The sequence below is a fragment of the Rhipicephalus sanguineus genome, chromosome 11 (assembly GCF_013339695.2).
Source record: "Rhipicephalus sanguineus isolate Rsan-2018 chromosome 11, BIME_Rsan_1.4, whole genome shotgun sequence".
Lineage (NCBI taxonomy): Eukaryota > Metazoa > Arthropoda > Arachnida > Ixodida > Ixodidae > Rhipicephalus > Rhipicephalus sanguineus.
In genome coordinates, this window is record NC_051186.1 from 11,537,674 (window position 1) to 11,559,003 (window position 21,330).

Consider the following 21,330-nt stretch of genomic DNA (forward strand, 5'->3'; position numbering starts at 1 on the left):
TTTTCGCTCACGGATGATTTTTCGCTCACAACCAACGGTCCTGACACCGACGCCGGAATTTCTGCAACACGAGCTCTCTAACGCTATCGCGTTAAAAGTCGCGAAAATTCGCGCCGTTTGCATTGTTGCAAACGGTCGGGCAGCGCCGCCCGCCATTTGCGATCATCGGGGCGCACAGTCACCCCTCTGCTCCAAGGTTCTATGGCCGCTAGTCTCGTATGTTCTCGGAGAATAAAAGAAAAACGAGAAAGAAGACGCGACCGTCACGCGTTTTTAATTGCGCGCCAACCAGCGCGGAGCCGCGACTGGACGGCGGCGCTCCTTTTGTGTAGTGAAGCCGTATCGCCGCTGCCACGCGTTCTGGCTAGCAGCAGTTTTCCGTGTTCGCTCCGCGTTTTCTCGAGATGACAAGCCTGAAAAAGGGCAGTTCCGACGTCCGGAAGTACAGAACTCGGCACAAGTACCGAGGAAAACGACGTAAGGCGCTCCGAACAACGACAGCCGCGAACGACGCCCGCGATGCTCCGGTTAGGCCTACCGCCGACATTGGCCACCACGACATCGGCAACCACGGCAGTTCTGAAATCGACGCTGCTGTGGTGTTCGTCAGTGCATCACAGAAGAAGATGGAGTTCTTCAAAAGTGGGGCAAGGTAGGCCGGTGCTTCCGCTGCTAGCACGGTGTTGTGCGAGATCGGCGCATTGACAGCACTAGTGGCAGGTTCGGCACGCCCCACTTGCCGCGAACGGAAAATCGCCGTCAGAGAAGTAGCCGAGATACGCAAAGGTCTTTCTTCCTTCTTAGAGCTACGCTGCGACAAAGCTGAGTGCCTGGAGTCTGTGCTTTCGTTTACGCATAAGTCGAAGCGGATCAACTCGGCCGGCGAGTGCGGTGACCCCGGAAACATTCGCTACGACAGCGGGAGCTCGCGCGACGGCTTCGCCGTAAACGTGAAGGCTGTTTTGGCAGCGCGTGCCATAGGTGCAGGACATGACCAGCTTTCGCGATTTTGTGCAATCATCGGCCTGCCAAAACCGATGCATCAGAAGACATTTCATGGTATTGCCAAGAAGCTTCATTGTGCTGCTATGGAGGCTGTGAGCCAAAACTTGGAAGAGGCACGGAGGATCACGGAGGATCACGCAGGACACTGTCGGCGGCGGCGATGTTCCGGTCATGTTCGACGGCACTTGGCGAAAAAGGGGCCATAAAAGCCACAACGGAGTGGCCACAGCTGTGTCCCTGGACACAGGTCTTTGCCTGGACTTTGAGGTCCTTTCAAATTACTGCCTCGCTTGCAGTATACACAAGGACAGAGGTGGTGATGAAGAAATATGGGAAGCCTTCCACCGCCCTGTATGTGAAAACAAAACAGAGTGTTCATCCCATGCAATGGAATAGGAAGCAGCAGTGCGCATATGACAGAGGACATTGTTATACGATACCCCACTGCGCTTCACAAATTTTTTGAGTGATGGCGACAGCAAGGCCTACACTGCTGTCTGTGATGCAAAGGTGTATGGCAATACTGTCATCGACAAAGAAGAGTGAACCAACCATGTCTCAAAACGCCTAGACACTGCTTTGCGAAAAACGGCAACACCACTGCCACGAGGGGAAAAGCTAAAAGTCACAGCCATCCAGAAACTGAAGACGTATTATGAAATAGCTATAAAAAATAACAAGGGCAGTGTCCGCAGCATGTACACTGCTATATGGGCCTCCTATTTTCATTCTTGCTCCAGTGATGGAGCCAGTAGTCCTGCTGGACCAGACTAGAGGTGTAAACATAGGTGTGCTGAAGCACTGGGGAAACCTAAACCAGGCCACACCCCCTTGTTGACTAAAGCACAGGGCTTGGCAATTATGCCTATTTATAAGCGCCTTACTGATCAGAAGCTCCTGGCTCGGTGCCTTCATGGAAAGACACAAAGCGCAGCCGAGTCACTCAACAGCAAAATATCGCTGCTGTGTCCAAAGACAAAATTTGCTTCCCGAACATCTGTAGAGACAGCCACAGCTATTGCCGTGCTGTGGTATAACAAAGGCCATGCCGGCTTTGAGCACGTCCTAAAAGAGATTGGAGTACTTCCCCCAGAAGAGTTGGCCACGCACACTGACCGTTGCCATGACCTGCGCATAAAGAAAATGAACTTGAAGCGTACAGCAGAAGCAAGGGCGCACCGTCGGAGTGCAGTGAAAAGGGCTCGCACCGAGGAGACCAACCGTAGGAGCCGTGAAGGGCCAAGCTACAGTGCGGGAGGGTTCTGAACACTTTCTGTGCTTTCTGTAAAAGCTGCTATTCAATGTGATCGAAGATTCATGTCATAACAATTGCATTTTCAAGAATACACGCTTTTGTAACTTTCAAGCCTGTTTTTCTCATTTTCAAATTTTTGGAAATTTTCGTGTTTTCCGGGAAGCCTTTTGTACACTTAGAATTTTGTACACTTTTGTACACAATCTACAAAGAGCTACATAAACCACAGCACAATACCTTTTGTGAAAGTTTAGTACATAAAAATGTGGCCGTACAGATAGCTATAATTTGTCATTGAGTATAATATAGCTCAATAACTATATCAGCTACACAAAAACAAATTGTAGATTTGAAATCTACATGAAGAACTCCTAATTAGCTGAATTTCCATGTCTCTAGCACAAAGAATAAAAAAAAAGTTGTTTCGGGGAGTGTCTCCCCTTAAATGAGCGGTTCGAAGAGATATTCCAAATTGCAGCCACCACGAAAATGACCTTCCAGTAGAACCATCCTACATTAATGATCAAGGGTTACACGGAACGTAATCTGAAGAATCGCGGGGTTGAAGACAGCCACCATGGAAGGCGTCAATAGTGATCAGCAGCAAGCCAGGCTTTATGGCCCTCACCGCAGTTCTCTGCGAAAGCCGACGAGGACCTGGAAGACTGGGTGCGGTTATACGAACGGTACTCGACGGCGGTGGGATGGTCCTACACAAAAAAAGGCGAACAATCTGATTTTCGCCTTCAGCGACGACGGCCGCCGATGGTATAGTGCCATGTTACGGGTGGCGCCAGCTTGAAACTTGGGATCAATGGAAGCAGGCTCCGCGCGATAGTTTTGCCGGAGGGGACGTTAGGGACTAGGCTATTATCCAACTGCAAGAGGGGCGGCAGCAGTTCGGTGAAACCTCTCGGGAGTACGTGTCAAGCTTTGCGCACAGGCCAGCACCACCATGAGGGACTCCGAAAAAGTACGCTGCTTGTTGCGGGGGCTGTGGCCTGATACGATGGAGAGGGTACCCATATCCACCCCGAAGATGCCGGCCGAGTTTTTGCAGCAATTACAACGTTTGACGCATGTAGGCGCTACGGCCCAACACGCCATGGGGGTCATGCCAACGCAGCCCCTGCCAGGCTTTGCAGCAGCCTCACCGTTCTTACCAGATACCCGCAATGGTACAAGAGGCACTACATTTGCGCACAACTGGAAGATGCCTTCCGGGCATGAGGAATCGGCGTCACCGGTCGTAACGACCGAAATGTTTAACGCTCTGCAGGAGAGCGTGAAAGTCCTAACAACTGCCGTCGAACAGCTCACTCGACCCGCACCACGCGGGCTCCCCGCACGGCAGTCCCAGGATCAGGCGAGAAAAGTCTTGTGCTACCAATATGGTCGATTGGGACATATAATGCAACAGTGCAAAACGCCGTTAGGGCCAACGGTAGACGAAGGCGTGCAGCCATCGGGAAACTGGCAGGGCGGGGTCCTCGAGTTTCCCCCGAACCAAAAAAAGAGAACTCCGCAGGGGAGGCAAGTTACGCATGTCATCTTACCAACGTCCCAGTGTCAGTAGGAAATCATGAGACCACAATGATAGTCGACACAGGCTTATCTGTAAACATTGCCTCGCAAAGATTCGTGCATAGTATAGGTGCTAAAGTAAACAAGACTACAAGAATGGTTGGGAACGTCAACGGAAAACTCGTCAGCGCCGCAGGCGAAGTTACACTTGACATGCGTATCGGTCTAGTTGTGCTGCGACAGGCCTTCCTGGTTCTGGGTACACTGCCTTACGACTAATTAGGCGGAATACCTCTGTGCGGAAACTCAGAAATGGTAATTAACTTCCCAAAGCGATCAGTCACACTACAGGGGCATAGCATGAAACCTCGGTTGAATGACATCTAAGCGGACGCGGTGAATCCGGAAATGTTCTATTGCGAACAGCATACACAGATTCCACCTTCCACAGAGGTTATTATACCTGCCACCACCGATAGCAACGGGGCATACCCTGCACAGCCCTTAAGTTTTCCGTCAAATCAGCCAGGTATCAGAAACTTGAACGCAGACGCACTTTCTCGCCTTCCACATGACACAAGTGATACCAGCTCTTCCCGTGAAGATATACCACTTTTCCTTGCAGATGAGCGGAGGGAAAGGACGATTAAACTTCAAGAGGAGGACCTCTTCTTAAGGCCAATTATTCAGCACCTAAAGAACCCAGAAATGCCCGTGCACAGAAGAAACCACGGGTCAGCTAGAGCGTTCAGCCTACAAGGCGGAAGCCCTTCGCTAATCAGAAGAGCGAAGGATTTCGAGAAAGACCAATTGGCTTTAGAGTGGCCCCTGAACAAAGTCAACCAACGCTACGTCTGGCCAAAAATGTTCGCTGACATAACAAGATACGCCCTATCTTGTCTCGATCGACTGTCAAACGCGTAAGACCCCATCGACTAAACTATCCGGCCTTCCGCAACCAATACCGCCCACTCGAAGCACAGAGGAGGCTAAGAAGCTGCGGTACGAAAAAGCACACCGTACGCAAACACTGGCTGCGGGCGACGTCATTTACGTACGTATGCCTTCATCCAACTGAAGCCACACGTCGGAATTTCTATGTCCCTACCATGGCCCCTTTCGCCTCGTGAGACAAACAGCGAAAAACGAATGGGAAATTGAGAATCGCCAAGGACGTCGCGACACTGAATATTAGCGGGTCAAACCCTACGTCGGGCGTAACGAAGACTCAGACACCAACCCAGAACGCAGTCTCAAAAAGCGCACCGCCACCGGTACACCTGATGCGACGAAACCGTGCGCAGAAGTAAGCGCACAGCACATCGAACCGCTGATAGCGACGGCGAAGAATTCTTCGATGCATGGGACACTGTACCAGGTCGCCAGGCTTCGACAATGGGGAAGAACAATCGTCGTATAGTGCCTCCGCGACAAGATGACCTTGTGTACTATTAGGCAACGAGTTTGAGGGTGCGAAATGGTGTACGTGTATGTGTTGCAGAGAGGAACATACCGGCCTCCATTGGTGCTGGATCGGCATTCACGGTGCCCACCAAGCGCGCCCGCCGTGTTAGCCATCGTTGCCATGCCAGCCTATCATTGATCAAGGACGCACCCGCATTCCTTGAAGTCTTCCGTGCTCGGGAACGCCTCCAAAAAGAGTGCAGAGGTGATTCTTGATAAGTGGCTTGCATGCCGAGCCGCTAAGAATCGCCAACCGATTCTGTCGGCTGTACCCCATACCAGCCACCCCCCCCCCCCCGAATTTGAAGCAATTTCATGCCTTCTTTTATATTTTTTCAAGCCTTTATTATTCTTTCAAGCCTTCTTCATTCTCGTGGTTTGTCTCACAGTTCATGTCTCCATGTCTTCAGTTCATGTCTCACAGTTCATGATCTTTTGTAAGCAAACTTTTTTTTTTCTGTTATACACTGGCTTGCACCATCTCAATCAGGCAAAATGGCCTGCTGCACCACTTCCAACGTTGATCTACGAGCACACGTGCAGGATTTAAAGGCATGCATAACTACAGCGAAACACGGAAGAAACATGCACTCCCGAAGGGCATCAGCTGGACAGATGCCTTTAGCGAAGTTTGTCACGTCACAAACACGGGCCGTGAGCAGCAGCAGCAAGGAAGTCAAGATTGCCGAGCTACGTTTGGCTGCGCAAATCCCCGTCCACAGCTCTCTCGTCCCGGCTTCAAAGACCATTGTAGCCTCCTCATCTCAATGGGGCGAACAAAGTGCACAGCGCTCATAAATAATGCTTTGAGGCCAACGTTCAAGCAGATGCTTCTAGGCGACATCAAAGGCGGGAAGTTTTCGTTGATTTTAGATGAAAGCACTGACATACGTGTCTTCCAAAAAAGAGCTTGCTCTTGTGATAAGGTACTACTCGCACAAGAAAAGTGCCTTTGTAACAGCATTTCTTGGACTGGGTCCGGTTTTCGACTGCTCGGCTAGTGGTCTTTTCACTAATTTGAAAGAGTTTCTCGATAAGTGTCATTTACCCATCACCGACAGTGTTGGTGTCGGAATGAACGGAGCTAGCATGATGTGCGGGCAGCACGATAGCCTATATTCAAGAATGAAGGAAGTTGACCCAAACCTGGTGTTAAATGTGTCTGCCACTCCCTGCAGCTTGCATTCAATGAGGCTGTGGACGTATTGCCTTCACAGATCGGCTACCTCGCGTGGGAAACATTTAACTGGTTCTCCCATTCCCCAAAAAGGCAACAGCTCCATAAGGGCATTTATGAGGTTCTCGGAATTTGGAAACGCTTGAAATTATCTTGTTCGTCAAATTCAGTCTGTGAAGCGGGACACAGAGCTGCAAGGAGTTCGTGCTGCCGGACGTATTTTTGGAAAGCTTTAGTACCGCCCCAAGCTCACCCTCTGGTTCTGAAACCTAGGGATCTTTCATGCAATCTTGCCACTCCACAAGTTTGCACGTGTAACCACATTTTTTGAGTGATTTATTTTGCTGGTACTTGGTTTTGTTTGACCTCATTGCTAAGTTCATTTGATTGCTGACATATTTATTTATTCCGGAATACCTCACAGGCTTTAGAAGAGGCATAGGGCAATGGGGGCATACAGTACAATTCAATACATATCTTGTATGCATACGCGTTTCTTTTTTTCATCCCAACCTCTTTTGTAGGACTCACGAGTTCCTTGAGGCCTCTTGGATACACTTTCCAGACAGAGGAGACAGCATTCATATTGGTGAAGATGTTGTGCTGGTTTCCGAGAACAATATTTTTTTAGAATGGACAAGCCGGAGGACTAAGAAGGCCTGAGACAGAAGGGATGGACGCTAGTTAATCTTCTGACCATTCTTCAGGAATCGAGAATTCGAAACAGCCGCATGACCGTTCTGGTACAGGGGGACAACCTTAGGACAACCAAGTTGTTAGCACGAACTATAGACTTGCAGGAAACCTTGTGTGCCCTGAGCTGGATGAGGCATTACGGTAAGTCTATGTTAACAACCAAGCTATCATGAACGCCGTCCTCCCTGGTACCAAAATGTTGTTTCTTACACTGAATAGGGAAGAGAATGTATAAGCTCTGTATAACCGATGTATAACCTCTCTTTAAGCAGCGATTCTGTTTATCTGCTATTCCACAAGTTTTTCATGAAACCACTTTTTTTTTCCTTGCACTTGTTTTACATGATTGATCTCTTAAAGGAGTCCTGACACAAAAATTTTCGCACCGCGTTTTTTTGCTGCAATGTGTTTCTGGGGGCCTCTTAGTCATAACACGGCACATCGTTTGCTGCAGCGCGCAACAGATAATTAAAAGCTCCTCATTACCGACACAGCCTCAGTTTCGGTTTGACAGAGCTCCAAAAACGACAAGCCGCCGGGTGAAACGCTCGGTCACGTGAGCACACAGAACAGTGACATTTCCACGCGGTCTGCATCGTCTGCTTGCAGTCGCTTGTCACACGTGCTGCGTGATGTCGTCGCCGTTATCGTCCTCGCTGTCGTCGTCGGGCTCATCGTCGTCTAAAGGCGACGATTTTCTTGCGGCGGGGATGGAAGAAATTTGACGTGGCAAATCACTTCAGGTTTGACCCGCTGGCGAGGAACGATTCGTCGGGAAGCGGCAGCGATACAAGCGACGACCACCACGATGAACCTCGCGTAGGCAATGTACAATGTAAGACCCGACACATTCATGCACAAGCGTTCTGCACGGCAATTCATTTAGCCAGAGTATGTTCGCTTTTTCTATGTTCATTATCCGATTGAATCAATGGATAACATCGTGATGCCCTTCAAGTTGTTGGTGCCGAAAAAAAGCTAGGTAACACCACAGCCCTGACTTTACATGGAAAATATTATGTTGTGTTGACTTATGAGCAAAAACTGGTTCCAATCATGAGGCACGCCGTATTAGAAGGCTACAGATACATTTCGATCAGCTAGCGTTATTTAACGTGAGCTACAAGGCAAGTACACGCGCATTTTTGCATTTCACCTTCAACGAAATTCAGTTGCCGCGGCCGCGATGTTCCCGCGACATCGTGCTCTGCTGCGCGACGTACGAATGTTAGAACGCCATTCAATTGTGCGGATGTTACAGTCACTGCAAGTTTATTTTGACACAGACGACAGCAAATGTGAAAAGAAAGTTTTTATGAAGGCCTCTAGCACTGCAGTGCTGCAGGCCATTCGCACGTGACAGCGTGCGGTGCAAATGTTAATGAAAAATAATAATGATATCTGGGCTTTAACGCAAGACAACGATATGATTGAGGGACGCCGTAGTGGAGGGCTCCGGAAATTTTGACAATCTGGTATTCTTGAACGTGCATTGACATTGCGCAGTACACAGGCCTCTACCATTTCACCCTCACCGAAATGCGACGCAAATGTTAATGCACTACCACTGTTATCGCAGGTCAACTGCGGACACTGCCGTCCGATGGTCACAGCAGTGGAGTCTGTGTGCTGCCATGAAGTACAAAAAATTGATAACTTGAGAGGGGAGAGACAGTGTATCATGGCACATGAGGTCTTTCCCGATCTGTGCCTCAACGTGAACCTCCTGGCGGTGGCGTACTACGCCCTGATGGAAGATGGACCGGCACTTGTGGAAGCTCCCGAAATTCATAGGTAATTGCGCAGCGCACATTACCGCATTGTGCATTTCTTTCTTTTCTTTTTTCTGCTAAGTGCATGGATGCATACGCGTGTCAGCAGTCCTCTTGCGGCACTCGCGGAGTGTTGACGGGTGCCGTGTAGTCAGAAGTTATTCGCCATGGCATGCCGATTACCTGCAGTTATTTACTGTTGTATATCAAGAACTCAGGATGAGAGGGCGGAAGAGAAACTTTGAGCTGCTCGTAGTTACATAGCCTCCAGCAGACTGCCCCGATGGAGGCAGGATCCTGGAGGAGGAGGAGGGCCGTTACATCGCTCTCTTGTTTACGATACATGGCGAGAGCAGCGTCCCAAGGAAACGTGACTCTACATGTCTTGAGTTCACGGCGGCTGCAATAGTACACAATTCACAGCCGCGCACAGATGTAAACACGGAGAGGCCATGTGGTCTCTCACTACACACTCACGCTGGTAAATACGCACACTTTGCCGTTGCTTATATGTGTGTGGCTTTTTAGTTCCCAACATTTACCACCCACGAAAACGCGCATACTTTGACCATGAATCATCCTAAAAGTTTTTTTTTTTCCTTTCAGGCTTACAGATACACGGCATACCGCCAGTTCATGCGCTGGGTGTTGCACCGCCTCGGTAAAAGGAATAGGAAGATGCTGCCGAGCTGAGTCGTATCCAAGATCAGAGAGGCCTTCCCTTCGGAAGAATACACTGGTTTTAAATACCCAGAGTATTAAATTTAAGGGTTTATATCGGCTAGTTGAGAAAAGGATACAGGGAATCGAATAAACGCTCAACCAAAACATGCAGTGTGTGTGTGTGTGTGTGTGTGTGCTGAATGTATCTTGAAGATTGCGTGCAACCTAAATAACAGTGCACTCCACATGAACTGTGTGTACGTGTCAGCAATGCAGGGATGATCTTAGATGAAATAATACACGCTGAACTTGTATTCTCTTTTGGCAGTACAGACCAGTCCTTTATTTGTAGTAACAAATTAATATACACATTTTCACACACAGTAATTTGCAAGCATCACTCAGCATTCACATTAGAACAGAGAAGCTGGCAGTATTTCAAGTTCATAAACATCCCATAAAATTTGAGAGTACATGGTTGATACATGTTTTGGAAATAGCAATAAAATAGCATGCAACCAAAGCCACTCAAGACCCATAAGTGTTTGTATGAAGTTTTAATGCAACTCCAGGCTCCTAATCACACATAGTTTGCAAATGTTACCTTGCAGGAAAAAGGGGAAGTGCATAAACAATTCATAAACGCTAAAGCAAACATTTGCTAACATGCTATCGAGTTCCGTTTGTACCTTTGAACCGGCTACACACAGTTTCTCTTTCTCCACAGTCATTTTTATAGTTAGGTTTGCGCACAACAGCACGTCTTTATTTTGTTTTCACCTTGAACAGCACTACCAAGTGCAGACCTTTTTAGGGCTTCAAGGAATAAAAGCAAATGTAGAGCCCTTTGTCTTGTTTTTTTGTGTTTTTTTTTTTACGGTATCGCCCATCGGCACAATGGCCCGACTGCCTCCCTGAGAGCATACGAACTCCTCCTGAAAGAGGCCGCCAACCTTATACGTAAGGAGGCACAAGATCAGATGGAGCGCACCACATCATCATCGCATCATTCGCCGACGCACAAACGGCAACTCAAAGATGCCGGTGCCCTCCTACGCAGTGAGACGGCCCCCGCTACGCCACCTTCACGCCAGCGCTTACGCAGCGGAAAGAGAGTGGTCCCCACGCCGCGCAAATTCACGCGGAAGTCGCAGCTAAGAGCTGCAAGCTTTGACTAAAGTCGGCGCAGAAGCAGAAGAGAGAGAAAAGGTTTATTATGGCAGAAAAGCTGAGAGGTCGGCCTGAATCAATGTTCTGGCCTGCTACTCAGCAGTAGGAAAGGGGAGAGTGGTAGTATAGAGAGTGGAGAGAAGATGCGGATGATGATGATGGAAAAAAGTGGCGACGAAGTAAGTCATTGAATGTCCAAAAACTATTTGGTCTCTCGTCGAGCTCTGTATTGCGCAAAAACATGTTCAGCACTTTCAGAATATCGCGCTGATGACATGGTGGTGGTCCCAACAGAACTTTTTCTGAAACTTGTTGCTTCGATGACAACAAGACGGCCGCCATTGAATTTCTTTGCCGGAGGTATCGTGGGCAGACGCACAGGAGGTGTTCGATAGTCTCAGGAGTGCCACACATCTCGCAATTGGGACTGTCGGCACGGCCGATAAGGTGGATACCACCGCGGCCATCCCTGCCGCGTCACTCCCCTCGCAAAGCCATCTTGAGCAGGGATAGCAGGCAAACACAGCAGAAGTATGGCCCCTCGAATACTGGCTAGTCTACCGTCCGCATGGCGCGCCTTATGGGCAGGGGTTGACGCTCCCTAAATGACCCCACAGGGGGCGCTGCGCGCTCTCGGAATGTCACCCGCTCATTGCTCTTGCCTGCTTGTTCAGTGTGTTGTGTTGTGGTGCTGCGGATCGTCCATTGTACTACTACGACCACAACTGCGACGGCGTTTGCTGGACTTCGTGGACCTCATCAGTCTGCGGGAACCAATGACCATCCGACTGTAGCACAAATTTTAGTGATAGTTAGTTCAATGGCGTTTTATAACATCGCAAAACCACCTAAATCAGGAAATTGTGCCCCAGAAGTTATCACTGCTCCGGCTTCTCTTCCTGAAGTACAAACGGAAAGCAAGATTCCTGTACTAAATAATTTGATTGATGGAGGAATGTTTGGTGATGCTGAAAATGTACTGGAAGGTTGCGCGTTGCGCAATATCAGTTCATCGGACCATGCATCTTCTGTGACGGCAAAAAGCTATGAAATGCTTATTTATTATGTGGCAGGGTACACAGTATGAAAGATCCTGAGGAAGACTTCCTGTGGTGAGTGTACATTGCTGCTCCCTGTGGAAAAGCGCAGTGCGGTGGAAAATGATGATGCTTCTGAATTCACATCAAATTTCGACAATAGATGTTTGATGAACCCTTCGGGCCCTCTTAAGGATATTATAACTGTCCTTGAGAACAGCTTCACGACATTTTTCAGCGTAAATAATTGCTACTCGAGCATTCTCTACTTTGCCGATTTCATTACGCAGGTACAGTTGCCTGCACTAACCTGCACAGAGCATGCACAGCAAATTACTTGCCAAATAGTGAAGTTTTACATTCTTCTACGACTGCGTGCTTTTTTGTGAAGGTCTTGAACAATGGAAGAACAGCAAAAAAAGAGCAGCTGAAGAATTTCAAAATGAGAAGATGTAAATAATTTTCCTACCTGTGCAATTCTTCATATTTGCTTTCATAAGCACTTTCGTTTCCGCGTTTTATTTTTTCGATGCTCATGCCAAAATTTTTGAAAAAAAAAAGGGGGGGAACTGGTTCTTTCAGCGCCAGTTGGTGCCGTGCCACCTGAGAAACAACCTACACACAGTACCATGCATTCCTTTGATATATGTGCATCGGCAAAGCAAGCCTTTGCGAACAAAAGCGTGTGAGAACGTGTAATCGAACCGGTTAGTATTTGCCATGGGCACAATTACGCTGCAGCAAAAGAAAAAATATTGCGAGAAATGGTCAAGCTGAACTACGCTCAACGTGCGCCCGCGCTTCGGTCCGGCGATACGCAGCTGGTCGGCGGAGCGCCGCTCCCCAGCATGAGGAGCGGCACTCCGCTTTGCACTTCTGGCACATGCATTTTCTCTTTATCCTTTGAGTTTTCCTGTTCCAATAAACACTGTACATGACCGAGACGGGTCTTCAACTTCTGACATTCCTAAAACGGCTGCTTGGGCGAGTTGGTTCATGATTAAGATAGATTTACCAGCGCAAAAAAAGACAGGACATTTAGGAAGGACACACACACACATAGTGTGTCCTTCCTAAATGTCCTGTCTTTTTTTCGCTGGTAAATCTATCTTATTCTGACATTCCTAGGAAATGGTGCCGAAAAACCAACTTCCAGCGATGAAGACCTGACCGAAGGAACCGCTTAAGAGGCTGCCCTCGCAATTATTGATGCGGTTATGCCCACTAAAGTCCACCCCCAGCATCTTCTACTGCAACATACGCTCCTTTGGAGCAGCATTTAGGCCTACGCTGCCCACAGCTGGTGGAAAATAAGCAATTTGAATTGGAAAGTGTTCATGGCTACCAAGTATCTTGTGGGAGAGCACGTGAGCCCATTTCCTTTCCTTAAGGCTGGCGCGATCGCGAACTGACGGCGGGAGCCAAGGGACAACTAGGAGAGGAGCACCGTCGCCCTTTCCGGACAACCCCTTCTTTCCCGCCGCTCCTCGCGCCAATCCTCGCCACGGCCGGACTCGACTCTCTCTCTCCTCCGCTCTCCCCTTACGGCCTTTGCAACGCGACGGGAGTGAATGGAATTTTTTCCTTGGCGAGTTGTTCTACGGCGCGCCGCACGAGGTCGCCACCAGCTCACCGTCTCTGCGCGCGCGAGCTAGGCTGAGTGCTGTCATTTCTTAACTGGCACCTGCCTAGATTGGTGACTTCCGCGTGCGCGCTGCTTTCATCAGATTCGTCAATGATGCCCACGACATGAGTGACGACTTGCATCCTGCAACCATGGTCTGTTTTTGTGGGCGCAGTTATCACGCCACGTCTGCGTTTGACAGCGGCGTCTGAAGGAACTCGTCTGTGCGCGCCAGCTTCTTCTGAACTTGTGAGCTTTCTCCATAGGATTGATGTAGGCGTCAACGTGTTGTTTCTTCCTGCTGCTTAGGGCGCGATCGCTGTAGCCATGGTCACAATTGCCCTTGATAACATCGTCAAAGAAAAGGCCATCCACCCGAGGCAGGTCCGGCTGATGTCAGAGACTGAAGCTGAAGAGCTCGCTGCAGCCGTACCACAGGAAGTGACTGAACAGCTGGAGAACCTGAAAGGACACCTTTTAGATCCATCCCCTTCAGTGACATACTCCGGTCTCGTGTATGTGGGGGGGGGGGGGTACCTGGTGAAACTCATTAGCGAGTTAGGCTGTGATGCATGCTTGATGATGGTGACGACAACTAACGAAGAAGACCCTCTGTTCACTTTGTTGCACGAACAGGACAAAAGTAGACTTCATTACCCAAATCGTGTGTTCTTGGCACTTTTGGACAACATTGTGGTTTTTTTTGAAACGGTTGCGAAGCACCTACCACGGACAAAAGTGCACGAAGTGCTGCAACTTCTTGTTACACCGTACCTCGAACAGAGGACGTTGGCAACGGTCACAGAAGCCGCACAGCTAGTGTGATTGCTGACAGGTTTCTCAGGCTGCTTCTAGTTAATCACACCAAAATGGTAACAGAAAAAAAACGAGAAACCAGTTGCTTACGTGCATAAGCTATCGAGAAAGCATTTTAGGCTTTAATGCACATGATATGAAGTTTGTCGGCACCAAAATGTGCAAGAGTGCTTTATATTGATCAGAAAATAAAGTTTGAATCTGTGAATACCTCAAATTTGTTGTAGCCTCACAGCATTCTTACCTCATAACTTCACGTGCGCATTAAATAACCATATAGCCTAAGTAACGACGTGTGCTGAATAATTGTGAGTGTTGGGTTGATCATCCCCTTTTATTTTTCCAGCGTCGTCTGCTGCTAGCTTACGTCTTCCAGGAGAGGCTCTAAGCCGTTCCGTCCGCATTATATGATACTACGATGTTGACTACTAGCGCTCAAAATGAATATCAAGCTTAAAATAAAAGATAAATTGGGTCCGCCAGCTGAGGTTACACAGATATTGCTGGCATGCAGCCTGCCGGAGCGCATCCGTCAATGCGTTTTGCGGAGGCGAAACGGTGAGCTGACAGCGCCACCACAGAGCTGCGGCGGCAGGCTGCAACATCCATCATTGCAAAGGCCGTAAGGTGGGAGCGGAGGAGAGAGTCGAGTCCGGCCGTGTCCTCGCATCCTGGCTCGCGGGAATGGGAACTCGCCCTGCGAGGGAATCAACCCTCGTGGTGGGGAGGGACACGGGAGATGAACAAAACTGCCGACCAGGCAGGAGGACGGGCTCTCTTGCTCTGCTGACCTGCGAGGTACCACCGCACCGCCCCAAGTTCCGCGAGCCGAACATCGACCGAAGGTGTAAGTGTTACCCTTTGTTTTCTACTAGAGGGGACTATCCCTCTACGTGACATTTGAGCGCTATTGCTAGAGTAGCAATAAAGTGTTGTTTGTTTTTCTAGCCTGTTGCCTTATTCGCCCGAACCCGTCGTAAATGCGACGACTCGCGCTACGGGAAGGGGACGTTGACACGTGCACGGTACGACTATTTGCGGCTGGGACCGGAGCTAGGCTTCTGCACCAGCCGTGCATAGAGCGGACCCCTTCAATCTATGGGTTAAGCAAGCGTAACGTTACCTTGAAATTCCCACACCATCTGCCATGACGTCACAAATTTTGACGGCACCTACTAGGGCCTACGTAGTTCGTAATCGGTGAATATGAAGTACATTTTCCTCTGAGGGTGGCATAGACTGAACATACCAAATTTGAGGAAATTTTGTTGAGCCAGTGGCTCCAAAATATGAAAAATACACTTTGAAATATTTGACATCACGCATGCAGATAACACTGCGAAACTTAAAAATGAAACTTTGAACTTGATTTTCTCCTCTATTAATAAACCTATGATGGTGAACTAAACGACACTAGAATTCTCAGAGCACAATTTATCTATATAATCCAATTCATTGTTTCTCTTTGGTGTCCCTAAAGGCTTCCGCTTTTGTGAAGTTGCAAGATGACATGAAAATGGTGCACCATGATATAATGACAGAGGACTGCAATACAGTCAAACCTCGACACATCGAACACGGGCACATCGAATTATTGCCTATATCGAACGGTTTCTATTTCACGTGGGGAATCGCATGCATTTTAAATTTTTTATTTCGAACGAAGTTGGAGATATAATGGATATATTGAACTCAGCCACCCCAAACCGGCCGCGCTCCGTTGACAGGCAGCGAGCTTTCCCGCAACTCTCGAAAACAGCGGTAGCGCGGTGGGCGTTTACGACTTCTGCACACACCGATGGCGCCCAGTGCGCCACTTGGACATAGCGGCGTACGCACGCCGCAGCCTTGCAGCAACGACGCACTGCACTTGTTGCGCCAGCTCCTCCCTGGTAGCATTATGCATCGGCAGGCATCCGACCCGTCGCCATCCGTCGCATCGGTCGTTGTGCTCGCAGTGCTCGTGTGTTCGGAGTTAGGCCTATCGCGCGCATCCGTCGCATCGGTCGTTGTTGTGCTCGTCTGTTCGGAGTTAGGCCTGTCGCGTGTTGTGGTGTGTGTAGCAATGGCTGCAGATGCGAGGAAACCGACGACCCTAACTTTTGCAGCAAAACTGGAAGCAATCCAGCGCGTCGAGAATGGCGAGAAGTCTAGCGTCGCAGACGCGTTGGCATAGCAAGGAGCACATTGAGTACTCTGCTCAAAAACAAAGGCGACATTAAAAAAGCTGAGAAGAGTCAGCACTCGGGGGCGCGGCATGTATGCAATGCTGCTTTTGAAGATGTGGAGAAGTCTCTCCACAAGTGGTTCATCGACGCAAGGGCCCGAAATATTCCTGTATCGGGGCTGACGTTACAAGAGAACGTAAAGAACTTCGCATTCATTCTCGGCGGCGAGAATTTCACTGCGAGTAGCGGTTGGCTGCAACGTTTCAAGACTCGCTTCAACATTGTCGGTACAGAGTGAGGACGCCAATGATGAAGAAATTCAGAAGTGGCTTGATCATGAGCAGCCCAAAGTTCTCACCAAGTATGAGCCGAACCAAATCTTTAATGCTGACGAGACGGGCCTATTCTGGCAAATGCTTCCGCGGCAAACGTTGGACACTCGCGGGGACAAGTGCCACGGGGGCAAGCAAGGCAAGGCCCGTGTGACGATCCTTTTGGCTGCCAATATGGATGGAAGCACGAAGCTGCGGCCACTTGTAATTTGAAAGTTTAAAACCCCGAGGTGCATGCGGAACTGCCCCAATATTCCGGTGACTTATGCCTGGAATAAGAAGTCATGGATGACGAGGAATATTTTCCTCAAGTGGCTGAAGGCATGGGATTTGGAACTGGCGCGTCAAGGACGGAAGGTATGCCTTATTGTCGATAATTGCACGGCACACCACACCGATGCCCAGATGAGCAACATCGAAGTGGTATTTCTGCCGCCTAACACCACTTCGAAGCTCCAACCGTTGGATCAGGGCATTATCCGCACATTTAAGTCCATCTACAAGCGTAGGCTGATCGACATTTTGCTTGTAAAACTCCGGATGGGCCAAGATCTGAAGATCGATCTTTTGGGCGCACAAGCGCGCACGAACTCGATCCACTTCTGCCGCCGAGGTTCGTCGTGGCGAAACGTATGCAGCGATACGCCCGATCCCGACTTCGACGTGCAGAAGGAAACAGCGCAGAAGGATTTCTGCACTGTGGCCTGTCACTGCAGCCCAGGGAAATCGAGAAGTCCTTGGGAGCAGGAAGCGGGAAAGCGGTAGTGTCGCCAAACACAAAACTTTCAATGCGTGCGCCGCGGCCACACACTCACGAGCAGCCGCCAAGCAGACACCATCAGCGCAGCGGCGAGCGCATCAAAACAGAAATGGCGGCTACGACGTCATCATAACTTGTTGTACCGGCTGCAACGATTACGTAGGGGGAAGTAAGGGGGTCACCTCAGAGGGTGTCAATGCCACCAGGTGCGGCCTATAATGCTGGATCGCGCACACGAACTTCAAAATTCATATAAAATACCTTCCAAGCTTGATTCGCTGTCAATATTTTGCATACGGTACACGCATGTACAGTTTCAACCACATCTAAGGTGAACACCTCATTAGTATTCCAGCCGGTAAAGTTAGAGCGTTTATTCTACTTCACGAAGGAAATATTCGTTAAATGACGTGTAATCATGGTGTCCATAAATATAAAAATAATTTGCGAAGTTAGTATGAAACATCAGCCTCTATGAGGTCTTAATACCAATGAAGTGTTAACCTTAGATGTGGACGACCCTGTACATGCGAATAGATCCAGCAGGCTATCTCGGCCGCAGAATTTTGTGTCAGTACCCCTTTAATACATAGTATATTCAGTTTCTTCATGTATAAACTTGATCTGTGTCAATAAATAATAAATAAAAACATTTTATCTGGATTTATTGTCTTTGGCTATTCTGGGCTATTTTCGTGGGGTACGTTTGGCTACTTTTGGGCTATTAATTCCGCCATAATTAGGCGGGTCGTTCTGTTAGTACCTGGCAACACTGACTAGTGCGGCCTCGCCTCAAGCGCCCAAAGGAGAGGTTGTGCTGCTCGCGCTCCACCATTTTCGCCGGCGATCTTTCGCTGGTCTCATCTGAACCGCCAAAGAGAGGTCACACCGCCCAAAGGGAGGTCAGTCGTGCTTCTACCTCCGACGAGTGTGGTCGCTTCGGCGCCGCGCTCTTCAGGAGTATGGCTCCCGTAGTCGTCCGCCGAGCCGGCACGCGCGCTTCGGCGCATGTGACGGACTTGTGCCGTGCTTGTGCCTTGGGTTACTCGCCCATGGATGCCTTCTGTGCCCTCGTTCTTCACACTGCTGGTCGGTGAGTTAATTCTCTTTTAGGAGCTTGCTCGCCAAGCTTCTTATGCCCGCGCCTTGTCCGTGCCCGCCGTCATGTATAGCGTGTACACTACTCATTGGTCCCGCCAGGAGCGCAGCTGCGCTCTCTCCGGTGATTTCAAGAATGCTCACTAGATGGCGCGCCGCCTTGAGCGGCGGCGCGCGTGAGAGAGGTCAGCGTGAGGTTGGGCGACTGGCACTGGCGTGTCATGGACGTGTAGCTGTCGAAGCTGTACAAGGTGACCTCGGATGGTCAAGTTACGAGGCACGCGAGGCAAGAAGCAAAGCGGCTTCCGAAGGCCGTCTTCGCCTCATGAACGACCAGCGGTGGGCCCGTCGTGTATTTAGATACACAGCTATCAAGGGCATGAACACACCATGGCACAGGCATCTCCACAATCTGTGCTGCAAGTACTCCCTTTTTACTGACCCCGTCCAGGAGGACAGTGAGAGAAAATGGGCAGTAGGAGTATGGAATAGAGTGCAGGAAGCTGAGACGTCGATGTGGCAGGCGGCTATGGAGAAGAAACCTAGCCTGGCCCTATACAGAGCTCACAAGACCACCATCTCCGCCGAACGATTATATGACAATAGTGTCGGCAGTGGGCTTCTGTTTGAGGCCCGTGCTGGAGCGCTCCGCACCGTCGACCTGTCGTTGGCTGACGGCACTGTGCAGTGCAGGACATGCGGGAAGGACGAGGAGACCATTAAACACTTGGTGCTTCACTGTGAACACCTGTGTCCTCGTCAGACAGATGGCGCCACACTACCGGAGGCACTCCGCTTTGTGAAAGACTGCGGCACACCAGGTGGAGGCGGCAGCTGCGATACCAACGTGCACCCCCTGGCAGCGACAGCAATAACAAAAGCAAGGCTTCTACAGTGGTGGTCAGGGAGACAGTGAACAATTGTGATGTTCATGGACCTGGTGTGATTTTCTTTCTTTCTCTCGTTTTTTACTCGAACTTAACTTCCGGCCTGCTTGGGGCGGTGACATCGCATTTCATAAACCTACCTTGACTTGAAGCGCCATCTCGAAGCGAACTTGGAAGGGCAAGCTCGGCTTGAATCTGAAGGCAGCTGCCTTCGGCCCTACTTGAAGCCGTCGCGAGAGCGTAGGCGAGTAAACATGGCGGACTTCGCTCGTGGGGTCGACACATTTGATTTCAGATGTCGCGCTAACGACATTGTCTTCAGCGTGATATATGCGCTGCCAAGGGTGCCACCACGAGTGCTTCAGGACCTGGAAAATCCACTGGACATGTACAGCAACATGCACGCTACCGTTTCTCTAAAGAAACCGTGCAAGAACTGTTGACAATGTTGCCGCTTGAAGCAAGCCATGATAACCACGGGCTTCCGATCACGCCAATGGTTCAGCTTCTTCTGTCCCTCGGATTTTATGGTGCTGGAACATTTCATGTTGTTGCCGGTGACTTCATCAAGGTTTTACAACCTACTGTGCGCCGCATCCTGCGGAAGGTGACACGTCTCATCGCAAGCCATCTGTTTCGCAGACTTGTGAATTTTCAGGCAGCTTCGCAGTATCCCGATGTGATGCGCGATTTTCACAAAATGGCCCAGTACCCTGGAGTAACAGGGTGTATCGATTGCACCCATGTGCGTTTCAAGAGCCCCGGCGGCGAAGATGCCGAGGTGTTTAGGAACCGAAAGGGGGTCTTCTCTGTGAATGTTCAGGTCGGCTCGGTCATCTATATGAACTGAGTTTTCTAAACAAAGCTGTGCAAATTATATAGCCGAGAGCATGTGCATGGCTCTCGTTTTTAACGTGCACTCAGGGGGAATATGTGTGAAAAGCGCGCGGTGATTACATCGCCACGAGACACCATTTCACGCGGCGCGGTGGCTTGGCATGGACTGCTACGGCCCGTCTTATCTCGGACAACTGTGTATCAGTGCCTTTTTTGGCAAACACAGCAATTATTAAACACGTAGGAAAAAGTAATTTTCCATTATGTGTGTTTTACAAAGCTTTAAAGCGTGTATTAAGTGCGCTACTTTAATACTCTCGTGCCAGGCGCACTGCGTTGTCGCCGGTTTCTGACTTGTCCAAGCAAGGAGACGGGGAGGTTTATGAAACGCGATGGCACACTTCGTCATGTTGAAGTCGAGAGCTGCCTCGAGCCAGACTTGCGCAAGTCAAGTGCGCTCTTTAAGTCAAGTCGCGTTTATGAATATAGGGGCAAGTGAACGCACACGTTGATGACATTGGACATGATATCGCCCTGACCGCAGCCGACGTTCTCTGCTTCACGGAGATGTGGAACGCTGGAAACATGCACATCAATGCATTTGTTCCAGTCGTCCGCACCAAAAAAGCGGAGTGTCCTGCGGGCGAGGTCTACGTCAAGGATCTACGTCAAGCTAAGCTACCTGACGCGGCTGAAGATTTCTCGTTGCCAATAACCAGCGACGGCCATAACGGGGAGCACGCCGCTGTGAAGCTCTCATCCGGGATAGTAGTCATGGCCATGTACTTGGCACCGAACTTGTCACAAGGAGACGTCGCCAAGTACACCGATACAGCACCGAGTTCAAACGCGGTCCCTTCGTACTCGTCGGAGATCTGAACGTTGACATCATGCAAAGCGATTGGCTAGTAGAACACATGATGTCACGTTACGCTCTCCGATGCGTATCGTACGACTGCAAATGTCCCACCACCATCAGGGGAACATGTATCGATGTTGCCTTCTCGAACTTTCCATTGCGTCCCATCATCGATGATCCCTTGGC

The 21,330-nt window shown here is 49.6% G+C and overlaps 1 pseudogene; it reads left to right on the forward strand.

Moving 5' to 3' along the window:
* The first annotated feature begins 797 nt into the window (after positions 1 to 797).
* On the forward strand, positions 798 to 2,371 carry LOC119374022 (uncharacterized; annotated as a pseudogene).
* The last annotated feature ends 18,959 nt before the right edge of the window (positions 2,372 to 21,330 follow it).